Source organism: Nicotiana sylvestris, chromosome 7, assembly GCF_000393655.2.
Source record: "Nicotiana sylvestris chromosome 7, ASM39365v2, whole genome shotgun sequence".
Taxonomy (NCBI): domain Eukaryota; kingdom Viridiplantae; phylum Streptophyta; class Magnoliopsida; order Solanales; family Solanaceae; genus Nicotiana; species Nicotiana sylvestris.
In genome coordinates, this window is record NC_091063.1 from 145283185 (window position 1) to 145300119 (window position 16935).

Below are 16935 nucleotides of genomic sequence, written 5' to 3' on the forward strand. Positions count from 1 at the left end.
ACTCCGAACTGCTAATATTGAGGGATGTGACATTCGATTGTTGTTGAGCTTATTCGTGTTCTGGAGTGATCTATGAGTTACTCTACCGTGTTACGAGGAGCTGTGATTCATTGGTTATATGCACATATGGTACGGTTCAATTTGAGCTTTATAGCGGAATTTGAGCTAGATGAGTATTTGGGTATCGCACGATTGATTGCGCATTGGGTATGTTCTTTCAGGCCAGTGTGTCATTGCGTCATTTGCTTATCCATGGTTACTCTGATTCACTCTTGGTACTAGACATCAAATTGCGCGTGGTTGTCGATTTTGAGCATGGTAACTTGAGGTGTTTCGTGTGGACCAGTGTTTAAATAGGATCTTGCATTGCAGCGAAGTTATGTGGAGGTATGATCATTCGGGTTAGATTCGTGTGTTCTGGTTCTACGGTGTGTGATGGGTTCTTAGCATCGTGTTGTGGTGGTAGTGGTGAGCTTGCGGTACAACTCTCTTATTTGAGTCATTTTTCATGAGTTGAGTGCGTTTAGATTGTTTCTTATTGGTGCGCGGATTGCACGGGTTGTGGATTTAGATTGTGTTGATGTGTCATATCACCAGAGTAGTCGTGTTGGATGAGATAAGGTCATTGGACCTAGGATGAATACTATCGGATTCGATTTTAGCATGTTGGAAGAACAATATCGAAATTTGGCTTAGAAATTCGCTATAGTCCTTGCGGAAGGAGAGGGAGCTCCATGACTGGTTGAACTGAGGAATGATTATGATTCTGCGTGATTCTTTCATCATTGGCAATATACGAAAGTGTTGGAATGAGGCTTTGGTTTGGTAAGAGGTTTATTACCAGAATTGGGTTGTTTGAGAAGCTGCTGTGATTAGAAGTTATCGCTACGAGTGTTTGAGTTATGTGGTATATCATGCAATTCCATCGAGGGCTACAGATATGGTCTGTTATAACTTTTTCGGACTTATTCAGAGTATAGATGTGAGGTTCTGATCTTATAAATAATTTCGAAAGTGAAAATTTGGTTCTAAGGTTAATGGGCTAGGTTGGGTTATGAAATTTCAGTTATGTTGTACTATCAGGCCTATATGGGATAGGATGACGTGGGATCACCCCCGATATATGCATGGTAAGGTTATACAGCGATCTGTTGGCTTTTGGAACAACTCTGGGTAGGTTCGAGGACGAACGTATGTTTAAGTGGGGGAGGATGTAACGACCTGATCGGTCGTTTTGAGCATTTGTACATCGCTCGCCAGTTCTCGGGCATGTCGTATGTTGTATTATGACTTATGTAAATCGTCGATTTTGGTTTTCAAGTTAATCGGAATAGATATGAAGAATGATTCTCAGCTTGAAGCTTTAAATTTAAAAGGTTTGATCTAGTCTTGACTTTTTATTATTCGATCTCAAATTTGGATTTTTTAGGATTTCGCTAGCTTCGTTGGGTGATTTTGGACTTAGGAGCGTGTTCGGAAGGTAAATTGGAAGTTCGTGGTAGGAATTGGTCTTGAATTGGCAAAATAGGAAATTTACGTTTTCCGGTCGGCAGTGAAAATCTTGATATCGAGGTCGGAATGGAATTCCGGAAATTTGAGTAGGGCCGTTGTGTCATTTGTGACGTGTGTGCAAAATTTCAGGTCATTCGAATGAAGGTTGATAGGTTTTTGGATTGGTTGCGGAATTTGGAAGTTTGAAAATCCTTAGGCTTGAATCCGAGGATAATTTGGTGTTTCGGCGTTGTTTTGAGTGTTCCAAGGGTTGGTATGAGTTTGAATGATGATATGTGACTTGTTGATAGGTTTGGTTGAGGTCCTGAAGGCCTCGGGATGATTTCGACGGGTTATCGGAGAGTTGGAAAAGTGGAGTTGCAGCTGAAGCTGCTGTTTTTTATCATAACCGCACCTGCGGATTGAGGAACGCTGGTGCGAGCCGCAGAAACGGAAAGGAGACCGCAGAAGTGGCATTGGTTGCAGAAGCGGAGGACTGGACCGCATCTGCGAGCCCGCATGTGCGAGACCTGGGTCGTAGTTGCGGTGTCTGAGGAGTTAAGTGAATTCCGTTGGTGCGGATTTTTGGGCGCAGAAGCGTTCCGCATGTGCCAAATATTGTCCGCAGATGTGCAAATCGCTGGGCAGAAAGTATAAAAGGCCCTCTTCACGGATTTTAGTCATTCTTCCACCATTTTTGGTCGATTTTGGAGATCTAAGCTATGATTGCAAGAGGTAATCCTGTGCATTCAGAGAGGTAAGCTACTTGGGCTTTGTATCTTGTGTTTATGGTGACTATTCCATTGTTTAATCATGAAATTTGGGGGAAAATTAGAGAAGAAATTGGGAAAATTAGGGCTTGAAATTGGAGAGTTTAAATTAGGGATTTGAGGGGCCATTTGAGGTCCGATTTTGATGATTTTGGTATGTATAGACTCGTGAGAGGATAAGGATTCTAGTGTTGTGATTTTTATCAGATTCCGAGATGAGGTCCCAGCGATCGGGTTTGGCCAATTTCAGGATTTCGAGTTTAATTTGATAATTTCCGTGTGGGCTTTGCCCCTTTGGCAGGCATTGATGATATGATTCTGATTTTGGATAGATTTGGGACGATTTGAGGCCGAGTCGAGAGGCAAGGGCATTGCGGAGTAGATTCTCGTCCGGATTAAGGTAAGCAATGATTGTAAATCTTGTCCTAAGGGTATGAAGTCCCGGATTTCACATCGTTTCACTATTGTTAGTGTGAGCACGTGATTTTTGTTTCGCACGACAATCGCTCCAAAAGGAAATAAAAAATAATAATTGGCCCTGCTGTACAAATTTTTGATTTCTGTGCGGCACCTTGTTGATTTATTTGTGACTTCGGCCCATTTTTATTTACTTTATTAAAACAAAATTCAAAAAAAAATATATATGTGTCCTGCATATTTCGAACCGTAATCCGGTCGTTAAATAGAAAATCATGAATAGGCATCTTCGTCCGTGATTTTATTTTGTTTGACTTTACCTGTGTTGAAATATTTTAGTGTGTGTGCAAATAATTGTATTGAGTGTGTGTTTAATCTTAATTTGATTTTTTGGCTTAGTTTTGTTTTTAAATAAATAAGGAAAAGAAATAAAAAATAATAAAAAAAAGAAAAAGAAAGGGTCCCTTTATTCTTCCGGACTTGGGCCAATTTTAACAAAATTGGCCCAAACGAACAGCCCAAAACCCAGGCCTGCCCGGTCCAGACCACCTGATGCCCAGAGAATCCAAACGACGTCGTTTTGGTACAGGTTGATCTGGGCCGTTGATCTCGAATTGATCAACGGCCAAGATCAATTCCCCATAACCCACCAATAAACCCGACCCGTCTCACCCGGACCGACCCCAACCCTCAACCCTCAAAACGAACGGTTGAGATCAACCCACCCACTAACTATATAAGCCTAGATCCTTACCCTGCCCCCCTAGCCAACACCCCCGCCTTCGTCTTCACCAAACCCATCCCCTTCAAACCCTAGCCGCCCCTGCACACCTTCACCAGAAACCCGGCGGCCTGAACGCCGGTGACCTCCACCTGAACACCATAGAACCCCCATGCCATCCTGAACCTAAATCTACCAACCACACACTTCGAATCACCCCCCAGGTCCTCGAATCTTCATTTGAAGATTCGAGTCAAAACTCGATCTACACCAACCAACCCCAGCTTCATACCAGACACTCCCCGGATCCTCCTCGTGACCAAACCATACTTGGTTTGGTCCGAATCTAACCAGGGAAGCACGAATATTAGATCTGAGTTTTGAAACTACAAGGTCCCTCGTCACTGGTTCAAAACGGTTCAAACCAAAGAGATTAAGGTCTAATGGACCTTAATCGAAGTGTTTCTCATCTGAGAAACACTTCGATTAAAGTCCGTTCAGCCTTAAGAAAGGTCCGTCCAAATCCGGGTTCAAACTTTTAACTTTTCAAGTTTAAGGTGAATCTGCTTTCTTTTCCTTTATTTGTTTTTAGCCCGTGTGATTTGTTTTAAAAGACTGTTCATATTTGTTTTAATTTTATCAACTTTTGTTTGTCCACTTTGTTTGAACCTCTGTGTTTGTCTGAATCCCTCCCCTCCTATTCTGATGAGGCATGTGTATTGGTTGTATTCCAAATTTGTACTGACTAACTAATTCCTCGAAGTACAATTCTGTTTTAATCAGTATGAGTCGAGTCATGTGTCCCACACTTCTGAATGTCTGATTTTTGGCTACGATTGTGTATGTTAATGCTAATATAGTCGAGTCGACATGCGTCGTCAATTAGTTTCAACTGTCTGAGCATAGTAAATCAACTAGCTTCTGTTGAACATTTGTTGAACCAATTAAAAACCAAATTTGTTTACTTATAGCTGTTGATTTGGATCAGTAATGTAAAAGGGATGTTTGGTTTAAATGCTGAATGGGAGGGCATGTGCACTCTTGCACAGCATGTGCATTGGTGCACCTCATGTGCATTGGTGCACAGCCTGTGGCCTGCATAAAGGTTTTTGTTTAATTTTAAAATGGTTTGACAGCATATGCTGTCAACATATCCTACTGCCCATACTTGCTTTTAGTTAAATAAAATGGAAAAGTTAAATCTGCCAGGGAATGATGGGGTTTTTATACCTAATTAACTAAAGTGGAACTGAAAAAGTTTAAAGGCACATGGGAGGGGTATGGTAATAGTCTGAACAGGCTGTTTAAAAGGGATAGTGTTGAGGCCTATAAGAGGGAGGAGAGCTGGAAATACAAAAAAAAAAAAGAGATACACATAGACAGAGGGAGTGGAAGGGATAGAAGGGGTACAACCAACAATCAGAAGCTTTCTCCTCCTATCATTACTGGGTTTCAGTTGTTCAACCTGTTCAAAATCAATTCTGATTCTTTGAAATTCCAGTTGTGTCTATTAGTCGAGTGTTTTCATTGGTTTACTACTGGTCTGGTCTGTCTGGATTTCTGATTCTATTCCACTGGGTGTTGCTGCTATTTGGCTATTACTTTCTATTGGCCATATTTGCATCTCTGCACTCGAGCCTGTTTCTTGCTGTATTGTTTTGCCTGCTGCTATTCTGCCCTGTTGCTGTTGGTGCTGTTACTGCTGCTGCATTTGTTCATTGTTACTCTACTGATTGCCCTTTTTTCTTCAATTGCAAATATTCCCAGGTACACAACCTTTGAACCTTGTATTGTTGAAAGTTTGAAGTTGAAGCAGAAATAAAGAAATGAACACCAGTTTATGTTATAGCATTGGTGTAAAAAGATAGTTCGAATGTTGGTTGGGCCTGTATTCTTACTGCGAACTGCAAATATTCTGTATAAACTAGCATACATTCTGTTTAAGATGAACTGTTAGATAGCATGGCTCAATAGTAATGACAGTATGACATAGACAGCATGTTTTGATTTAGTATACATTCAGTTCAGTATAACACTTGTTTGATTTAGTATGACTGTATAACATAGAGTCATGGTAAGCATTGTATGTATTTTGCCTAGACCACTGAATTGACAAAACTGTGATACTGGGTCCGGGATAAATGTATCCCCAAACAAACTCCCATACAGTCACACTAAGAGTATGGCTATGAATGCCAGTTCTCTTGTCAGTTTATTCGTTCCAATACAGGTTCGATACTGGGTTTCGGTACAGATTTTTATTTCGAAATGATGTAATGATTGTTGAGAAAAACTAATAATCATTTTTGGGTTCAATCAGTAGTAATCTTTCCTAATAAAACAGCCGATTTCTTTTATCAATTTCAAATAGGTTAGAGTGTTAAGAATAGAACTTGGAGGTCGTTAAACATAACTCAATATATGTTGTTAGTTTGTTTGCAATCTCCCTTAGCGAATTAATAAGCATATTCACTTGTTGAAGACAAAGCATGCCGTAGCTCTCACCTCATGAACAATCAATCAGGTAACCAAACAAGTTTAGGTTCGGCAAACATAATAAGGATTTAGTCTGTATTTGTCTAAACCAGCAAAATTCGGCATCATCCTTCTCTTTAAAGATAAATGTAGTAAAAATGTAGTCATTGTAGGGTACCCTTCTAAAATAATGAGACGAGCCTCGCCAAATCAAAAGGCGAATTGCGGGGCCCTCAATAATTGGTCATAATAAATACTTAGAATTTGGGACGGGCTGTTTAGTGAATTCCACTGCCCTCCCGAAGACAATAAACGCGTTAGATTCTTTAGGCGCGACTTAATCAAATTACATTCTTAAATTCGGGTGCGCATTTATGTGACCCAAATTCAAATCTCAACGGAGTCGAAATGTGTTAACAACTACGGGTGCATTGATTGTGACGTGGTTCGAGATACATTTTCACGACGTTGCAATTCTATAAAAATAAATGATAATAACAAAAGCGGTTAAAACTTAATAAGAGCACATAAGTCACAACATGTATTTAAATCAGATATTTAGCCATTATAACAATTTAAGCGACCGTGCTGGAACCACGGGATTCGAGGGTGCCTAATACCTTCCCTCGGGTCAACAGAATTCCTTACTTAGAATTTCTGGTTCGTAGACTTCATTTGGAAAAGTCGAAAATTTCCTCGATTTGGGATTCAAGATAAACCGGTGACTTGGGACACCAAAAGCCAAACCTTTCCCAAGTGGCGACTCTGAATTAAATAAATAATCTCATTTCGAATATTGTCACTTAAATTGGAAAAACTCCACCCGCGCATTTAACCCTTCGGGGCCGGGCGCGCAAAAAGGAGGTGTGACAGCTCTGGCGACTCTGCTGGGGAGATGTTGACCCAGAACCACTAGTTCAGGGTCCAAGAATTCGAGCTTAGAATAATTGTTATATTTGGCTTTATTATCTGATCTTTATTACATGTTTTGCATAAAAGTGCTAAATGTTGTCTTTTACCGCTTTTGATATTATCTGAACTGTATATAAACTGTGCCGAAACCCTTCTTTTCTTACCTCCGGGGAGAAGCTCGCTGGTCGAGACTCCCTATTCTGTTAGTGTCAATACTTGAAATAAGAAAGAGGTCGGACAAGTTACAAAGCCGGACGATCTCGCGGGTCCCCGGTACGTAGCCCCCTTCTCGACTCGAGTTGTCCGCTCGGGTACACAGTCTAGAACAAATACCAAGGTTTAAACCTAGTATAACGAAACTTCATGCCGGATCCCTAGTAGGAACGCTTATTTGCATCATATTGCATTTGACTTAGGGGACTCAACACAGGGGTTGGGTCCGTCTAGGACAGGCAACCTGAAATGGAAAAGACCATCATGCTGCATTCTTATCTGTGTTGTGCATTTATTTGCTTCGGTTCCGCATGTCGACCGGTTCTTAAAAAAAGGGAAAATAGCAGCGTAGGGGAGATAATTACTTATTTTTGGAAAATAAAACCAATGTCCAAGTAGTGTCAAAACCTCGCCGGAATTTTTCTAAAAAAAAAACTGTTTTGTTTATTGAGAGTTGTTAAAAAAAATATATAAAAATCTTTCTTTTATCACTTTCAAAAATAAAAAAAAGGGGTATTTATTTTAAAAGTAAAAAAAAACAAAAAAAAAAAAAACGAAAATTCATAATTTAAAAATGTGTTGTTTCTTTTGTAGTACCCCTTTTACGAATTCAGACTAATAGTCCAAATTTTTTCTAAAAAAAATAAAAAAAAAATAGTTCCTTTAATCTTTCTCTTTTCAAAAACAAAAAAAAAATATAAAAATACGTATTCCTGATTTCTAGGTTTATTCGATTTTTCCTATTTTTACGATATTCCCGAACTACGCCGGTTTGATTCTCACCGGATGTGAGATACGTAGGCAACCCTCGTCGGGTTCAACCCCATTTTGCTAAAATAGCCAAAATCAAAAAATATGTTTCAAATTTTTAAAGAGTCATAAATAAGTCAGGTGATGCTGTTTTGTCATAAATAGCCGAATGTTCCCGAAAGGGACGCCGGAAGGCTAACTTTGCATAAACAGCCACCTTTGGGTCATTTTTAAGGTTTAGTCCAGTTGACCCACACAACCTTAAAATCTTCGTTCCCGAGGTGTTGAAAGGTCGTGTTGGCAATTTTGAGTTTTCTAATTTGAAAAAAAATATGTTTCAAATTTTTAAAGAGTCATAAATAAGTCAGGTGATGCTGTTTTGACATGAATAGCCGAATGTTCCCGAAAGGGACGCCGGAAGGCTGACTTTGCATAAATAGCCACTTTTGGGTTTTGCTTAGCATTTTTAGACCCACACAGCCTTAAAATCTTCGTCCCCGAAGTGCTTAAAGGCCGTGTTCAAAGCTTGGTCCCCTCTGTAAAATATTTTGAGTCAGTCATTTTTGTTAAAATCACCTTAATAAATGTGCAGGATGAGCACGATGCAAAATGAACATTTTTCAATAATGACCAAAATCCCTGTCAAGTTACGGCTATGGTGGAATGATCTAGGTGTTGAAGGACAAAATGAGGTTAAGAAATATCTGAAAGGTCTTGTGGGTCTGTTGGAAATCCAGCCTCGGGGAGATATCATAAGAGCTTTGGTTACCTATTGGGACCCGGCGCACAATGTTTTTCATTTCTATGATTTTGAACTCACCCCGACTTTGGAAGAAATGGCCGGATACATCGGGAATACTGAGTTTCCCTTGAGGGAAAAATACTTGGTCGCCCCAAGAGTCGTCACGGCACATCGATTCCTAGATTCATTGAAGATACCCAGAACAGTCCACAACCCGGATCTGGCAGCCGGATTCTATACCCCATGCTTCATATATAATAGGTACGGTCATGAGGGGGGATTCAATAATCCAATCAACAAACTGTGCAGCAAAGGAGTTCGTCAGAAGTGGGACGAGCACAGACGGGTAGCGTTCATGATAATGTTCCTGGGTCTTCTGGTATTTCCAAGGAAAGATGGAAACATTGATTTGAAGATATCTGGGGTCGTCAGCACTTTACTCACGCAAAGTGACAGTACTCTCGCGCCTATGGTGGTATCCGACATCTTTCGAGCTCTCACAGCTTGTAAAGCTGGGGGAAATTTCTTCGAAGGTTGTAACTTGCTCCTACAGATATGGATGACCGAGCACCTCTGCCATCATTCCGAGATTTTGAGCCATGGTTCCCCGGAAAAGACCCGCATAGAAGAATCTTACACGAGAACCAAAGAGATCAGTTTGCCCAAAGGAGTCCTGGCATGGACCTCGTTCTTTCAAACTCTTACGGCCAGCCAAATACAATGGACGTTGGGATGGTTGCCTGTTGACGAGATCCTATATATGTCTGCGGCTAAAATTCATTTCTTACTGATGGGGCTTAAGAGCATTCAACCTTACGCACCCTGCCGAGTTTTAAGACAGTTCGGAAGATACCAGACAGTACCTCATGAGGAAGATCTAAGCACTCAAGCAGTTGAGATAAGTCCTAACGGACAGTTCCCAGAAGCAAAGATTCGCCAAATCTGGAATGAGGGTCAATATTTGAAATCAGATACTTGCGTGCGGGATCGAGCCAAAGGAGAAACGGCGCCAGGTTACCTTGCATGGTACAGAAGGGAACTCGAACATGAAAGGCCAGCTAAGAGACCCCACATCCGGAATTTTACCGAATCATCACAAAAGCAGTGGGATTGGTTAGCAAAAGAAAGAGGCTATTGCGCCGAAATCAGCAGGTTAAAGCAACAAGTGGAAAACTTGAAATATGAACACAACGTGCAAGTTGCTACCGATCTGGGAGAGCGGAACAGGTTGATTCAAGAAAATGAAAAGCTCAGAGCCCAGATCAAACAGATAAGGTTGGATGCAGATAAACAGCCAAGGCGTCGATCAGACGAGCACCTGATAAAAAGGCTAAAAAGCGAGATCAGAGAGTGGCAAGATGGTTTGGAGAAATCTGAAAACGTCATAGCAGAGCTCAAAGCACAGTGGGATACAAGAACAGATAAGCATCGCAGATACCTGAATCAATTGGAAGGCGACCACGAGAAGACTGTTGTTAAGATAAAGAGAGAGATGGCAGCACTTGAGATCAAAGCAGCTAGTCAGGCCAAGGATTTCTAAATTGAGAGCAGATACTTGTATGACTCAATAGCCCAGATGAAGCTGGAAGTACGGCGATTGGAGCATCAGCATATACAGGATATTCAAGTATTCGAGATATGCAGCGATCAGATAAAACGCCTACTCATAGAAAAGAAGCAAACCAGAGACAGGATCAAAGCCATTTCCCATGCCATCACCAAACGATGTCTGCGATGTGAGAACATGTCCAGTGTTACCTTCCCCTCGGCAGTAATGGTTTATGTCAAGCAGACTATGCATGAGCTGGAGCAACTTGAGAGGGATTTCACGCCTAGGACCGCGGCAAGGCCGAATGATGCCCCGCGGACACCAATTTGCAAAACCATAATGCACTCATAAGTCAAGCCCGTATCTTAGCGTCTTCTGTTTGTTTTTCCGTCAGGGTGATTTTTTTTAGTCTATTTTTGAGTCTAGGTTTATTTTTTCAAAGTTTGATTTTTGCAGAATGTAGTTTGTAATAGACTGCTTCAATAATAAAGAGTTTGCTTCTTTCACGCTCATTTGTGTTTTTCGAACTACGTAATGATCTGATTCACGTAGGCATCGTGATACGTAGGCAATCCTCATCGGATCCGGTCGCATTTCTTTTACTGCAAAATTAAAAAAAAAAAAAAAAGGGAAAAGGAAAGAAAGGAAAAACTAATAAAAGGAAAAATGCCGGAATGACGCATGCTCTCGTAGCAAACATATAGTAATCCACTTAACTGTATAGGTGCATCATGCCCAACGTGAGATTAACTATCTGTTATTTGCTACAAATTAACCGTGCGTTTGTCGTTGAGTATATCCAAGGGTTTTTGAAAAGACGGTTGGTTTGGTGAAAGTCTGGCCTCGCACTCATATTTCACGAGGTCAAGGAGAAGTATTCAACTACCTGTTGTTAGGGCAAGAAGCAGTACTCACACTTACTTCACCAGGTCAAAAGGAAGTGTGGAAATGTCTTCAGAAATTCCATTGCAAACGACCCCTGTTTCGGAGGAGAGCTCAATCTCAGCCGTCCTCACACCTGAATCCGCAACTGCGGAGGAAAATAGAATCCTACGACTCCGCATGTTGGAAATGCTGGACGACTGGAACAACGGGAAAGAGCCGCCAAGTGTCGTCCCCGGATTCCCTGAATTATTCTCCAGGTCAAGTGGAACGTCCAATGTCCCCATAAATTATCCTGCTACTCCATTTGGGTACCCAGCCACCTCCGCCTTCTCTGCTGGATCACCTTCTGAGCCTCATCCCCGAATGTCGGCCACTGATGCAAGCATGAACATCTTTACTGCATCGCCTTGCCCGGTTACGGCACAACCTACCACATACAAGCCAAGCTTTGACTCATCATCTTTTACATTCCAAGCCCCATCGTTCTCAATGGAACCAACTAGGTTCGCTACCAATACTAATCCTCTACCGCCTCAGTGCGAGCTTGCACCCGGGCAGGATCAGAACCCTAGATTTGCAGAACAAAATGAGATTGCCAAAAGGATGAGAAGCCTTGAACAAAGTCTGAAGAATATGCAAGGATTGAGCGGGCAAAAGAGCGTCTCTTACGCCGACCTGTGCATGTTTCCTCACGTGCACCTGCCAACGGGTTTCAAGACCCCCAAGTTTGAGAAATACGATGGGCACGGTGACCCCATTGCACATCTTAAGAAATACTGCAACCAATTGCGGGGAGCCGGCGGAAAAGAAGAACTGCTAATGGCATACTTTGGGGAAAGTTTAGTAGGGATAGCTTCGGAATGGTATATGGATCAGGAAATGTCCCGATGGCATATATGGGATGATCTCGCCAGAGATTTTGTAAAACAATTCCAGTATAACATCGACATTGCACCAGACCGAAACTCTCTGTCGAATTTGAAGAAGAAGCCTTCGGAAAGCTTTAGAGAGTATGCTATTAAGTGGCGTGAACAGGCGTCGAGAGTAAAGCCTCCCATGGATGAAGTGGAAATGGTCACTACCTTTCTCCAGGCTCAAGAGTCTGACTATTTCCAGAACATGATGTCGGCCATGGGTAAGCCATTCGCGGAAGCGATCAAGATTAGAGAGATGGTGGAAAATGGGTTGAAAACGGGAAGGATTTTGAGTCAAGCAGCCATAAGGGCAACCTCCCAGGTCGTCCAAAGCGGGTCTGGAGGGACAACAAGGGGGAAGAAGAAAGAAGAAACGACTATGGCAGCCTCTGAAGCAAGGGAGTATCGTCATCCCAGGCCCCATTTTCCGGAAAGAGCCCCACAACACTATTACCCCCATTCAAATTCGGCATATGCTCATCAACCTTATATGGTCATGAATGCCCAACCTTATAACCATCCACCACAACAAGCCAACCGAGGCCCAGCTCCACCTCCCAGAAATCAGCCTCCTTACCGCAACCACTATAACCCACAACCCCCGCAGAATAACTACCGCCCCCAAGAGCCACCTCGACGGCGGACTTTCACGCCCATCGGTGAGCCATACTCAACTTTGTTCCCAAAGTTGGTCCAGTTGGGTTTCTTGCAACCCATCCCTCAAACAAGGCAAAACCCGACATCTCCTTCTTACAAAGCCGGAGTCAGATGCGCCTATCATTCAGGGGCCGAGGGACATGATACAAACGACTGCTGGTCATTGAAAAGAGTGGTCGAAAATTTGATAGAGCAGGGGAAAATAGTGCTAAGGGACGAGGAGATCCCGAATGTAACAAACAATCCATTGCCCGCTCACAATAATGGGCCGCTGATCGGCATGATTTGTGAAGACAAAGAGTTCGATCCTGCTTTGAAAGCCATAATTGCCATTGTCGACACAGGGAAGAGGCCTGAAATAGACCAAAAATCAGAAAAGGGGGAGGAGGCCAAGGTTGCAGAGAGCAAGTCTGAAAAGAAGGTGGAAAAGAAAGTGGTACCAGCAAAGGGCGGAGTTCTTTACGTACCGCGAGGTCAAGCTGAAAAGACGCAGAATTCCGGGATCAAAAAGACAAAACCTATGTACGTGCCAAAAGGGGCCTATGTGGTCCGGGGGACGATTCAACCACCTCGGCTGAATGAGCTAGTGGTTATCGGACGCGTGCCACAAAAGCCAATGACCAACCTGTCCACAGTGCCGTGGAATTATCAAAAGACTTTGGTGATGTACAAAGGAAAAGAGGTCATGGGAGAACTTCCAGAAAATACTTTCATTGGAGGGTACTCAAATACCCAAGAACTGAACAACGCCACACAAAGGCGCTTTCCTCCAAAGAAGCCTGTGAGTGTCGAAGAGGCGGAAGTGTTCTTCCAACAAATGAAGATGCCGGATTACGAAGTGATAGATCAGCTGCGCAAGCACCCTGAGCAGGTGTCCATGCTATCATTATTGATAAGGTCGGCCGAGCATCAAAAGATCTTACTGAAGACCCTGAATGAGGCATATGTGCCGGTTGAAACCTCGGTTGAGCAATTAGAGCGGATGACAGAAAGATTCTTCGCCGTCAACCAAATCTCCTTCAGCAAGAACGATCTACCCCCGGAAGGAGCAGCACACAACAAGGCTTTGCATTTAACAGTCAAATGCGAGGACTACTATGTCAAGCGGGTAATGTTGGATGGAGGTTCAGGCGTTGACATTTGCCCGCTCTCCACGCTACAGAGAATGGAAATTGGGACCGGAAGAATCCGACCCAACAATGTCTGCGTAAGAGCTTTCGATGGCATCAAGAGAGATACCATGGGAGAAATAGACCTGTTGTTGGTCATAGGACCAGTCGAATTCCGAATAACCTTCCAGGTGATCGACATGGACACATCCTACAATTTTCTCCTTGGTAGACCTTGGATCCATGCGGCAGGAGCCGTGCCTTCCACTCTTCACCAGATGGTGAAGTTCGAGTACGAAGACCAAGAGATCGTGGTCCATGGGGAAGACGAACATGCCATTTATCGGGACCCATCCATCCCGTATCTTGAACCGAGAGAAGGGAGCGAACATACGGTCTATCAAGCTTTCGAGGTGGTACTGGCAGAGCAGCACGAAGAGGGAGTACCTTGCCCCCAGCCTTTCTTGTCTAACGCTTCGGTCATGGTGGCCAAAGAGATGATCCGACACGGATTTAGGCCAGGGAAGGGGCTTGGACGAACCCTTCAGGGAATGACGGAACCCATTACTTTACCAGTCATCAAGAAACCTTTTGGACTAGGTTTCAAACCTACTCCAGCAGACGAAAAATGGGCAAAGAAAAGGAGAAATGAGGGCTGGAAGTTGCCTCAACCACTGCCGGATTTACATGCGACTTTCGTCAGGCCAAGGTACGCTGAAGAAGAAGATGATGAGGTCTTCACAGCTGAGGAAATCGAGGAAATATGTGGGGCGATGAGAGAAATGCTCTACGAGGTCCACATGGTTCAACCAGGTGAAGGCACAAGCACTGCTGAGATGCTGTACATGGGACCGAACGCCCAACTTCAAAACTGGGAGGCCACGCCATTCCCGACTAGACGGAAGTCCGGGTAGACCTGCCCTGCCACCTTTCCTGTATCACAAGTTATCTCCGGGACATAACTTGAACGTTTTCTTCTTTTCAATTGTTGTTTTGAATTCCTAGTTGTAAACGTTGTTGTCCTCCAACTTTCCAAAGAAAATATACAAAAATAAAAAAAATCATCATTGCTTTCCTATTCTTTCTTTTGTTCTGATTTTTATTACTTTTCCTCTTATCTTCCTTTTCAGTCCTAATAATGCGGCTTTAAATATGACATGCTTGCGGACTTCACGCCCAGATCACAATGAGCTATTTAACTGCGAATTAATGAACCCAGAACCAGAATATGATGCGGAAGAGGCTTTTAGGGAGATAAACCGAGAGTTGGAATATTTCGAGAATAAACCTAAGCCAAATCTGAATGACACTGAACCGGTAAATTTAGGAACCCCGGAAGAAATCCGGGAGACCAAGATAAGCATTCACACGGACAAGAAAACGCGAGAGGCGATAATTCAACTTCTTCTTGAATTTAAAGACGTGTTTGCTTGGTCATATGATGACATGCCGGGACTAGGTGTCGATCTAGTGGTTCACAAATTGCCGATTCATCCTGATTGTCCTCCGGTTCAACAAAAGCAACGAAAGTTCAAAACCGAGGTCAGTGACAAGATTAAGGAGGAGATCACCAAACAGTTGAAAACGGGAGTGATCCGGGTAGTCCAATATACAACATGGTTGGCGAATGTGGTTCCAGTACCGAAAAAGGACGGGAAAACTCGGGTATGTGTAGATTACCGAGATCTGAACAGAGCAAGTCCCAAAGATAATTTCCCGCTGCCCAACATCCACATCCTCGTTGATAATTGTGCCAAACACGAGATACAGTCTTTTGTAGATTGTTATGCTGGGTATCATCAGGTACTGATGGATGAAGAGGACGCCGAGAAAACCGCTTTCACCACGCCTTGGGGCACCTACTGTTATCGGGTCATGCCATTTGGTCTAAAGAATGCTGGGGCTACTTACATGAGGGCCATGACCGCCATTTTCCATGACATGATGCATCAGGAAATAGAGGTGTACGTGGACGATGTAATAGTCAAGTCCAGGACGCAGGATAATCACATCCAAGACTTGAGGAAATTCTTCGAGAGGCTAAGGAAGTATGACTTGAAGCTAAATCCATCCAAATGCGCTTTCGGAGTTCCATCGGGCAAACTTTTGGGTTTCATCGTAAGCAGGAGAGGTATCGAGCTAGATCCAACTAAGATAAAATCCATCAGAGATTTGCCTCCTCCAAGAACAAAGAAAGACGTGATGAGTCTTTTGGGCAGGTTGAACTACATCAGTCGGTTTATTGCCCAGCTGACAAGCACGTGTGAGCCCATATTCAAGCTGTTAAGGAAAGATGCGGCGGATTAAGTGGACAACGGAGTGTCAAGAAGCCTTTGATAAAGTCAAAGAATACCTTTCGAATCCCCCAGTCTTGGTCCCTCCAGAACCAGGGAGGCCACTTTTCTTGTATCTGACAGTCTTGGAGAACTCTTTCGGTTGCGTCCTCGGGCAACACGACATAACCGGAAAGAAGGAACAAGCAATCTACTACCTGAGCAAGAAATTCACCAGCTACGAGGCCAAATACACTCTGCTGGAAAGGACATGCTGCGCTCTCACATGGGTTGCTCAAAAGCTGAGACATTATCTCCAAGCCCACACTACATTCCTCATAAGCAGGTTGGATCCCTTGAAGTATATATTTCAGAAACCAATGCCTACTGGGAGACTGGCTAAATGGCAAATCTTGCTTACGGAATTCGACATAGTTTATGTCACTCGCACGGCCATGAAAGCCCAGGCATTAGCTGATCATTTGGCCGAAAATCCGATCGATGAGGAATACCAGCCATTGGATACTTACTTTCCAGATGAAGAGGTAAACACCGTAGAAGTGATCTCGGAGGGAGCTCATGTTTGGAAGATGTTCTTTGACGGAGCCGTGAACGCCAAGGGTGTAGGGATTGGGGCAATTTTGATCTCGCCTTCCGGTCAGCATTATCCCGCCACAGCTAGACTGCGTTTCTTTTGCACAAACAATACAGCTGAGTATGAAGCCTGCATTATGGGCATGCATATGGCAATCGATCAGGATGTCGAAGACTTGCTGATTATGGGAGATTCTGACCTGATCATCCGGCAGGCTCAAGGCGAATGGGAAACTCGGGATGTCAAACTTATCCCGTACCGACAACATGTGGAGGACCTCAGCAAGCGCTTTACATCAATAGAATTCAGGTACATTCCGAGGTGTCACAATGAACTGGCAGATGCACTTGCTACTTTGGCTTCAATGCTGCCCTACCCGGGCAACGCCCACGTCGATCCTTTGGAAATCCAAATCAAGGAAAGAACACGGTTACTGCAGTGTAATCGAGGCAGGATCAAGTA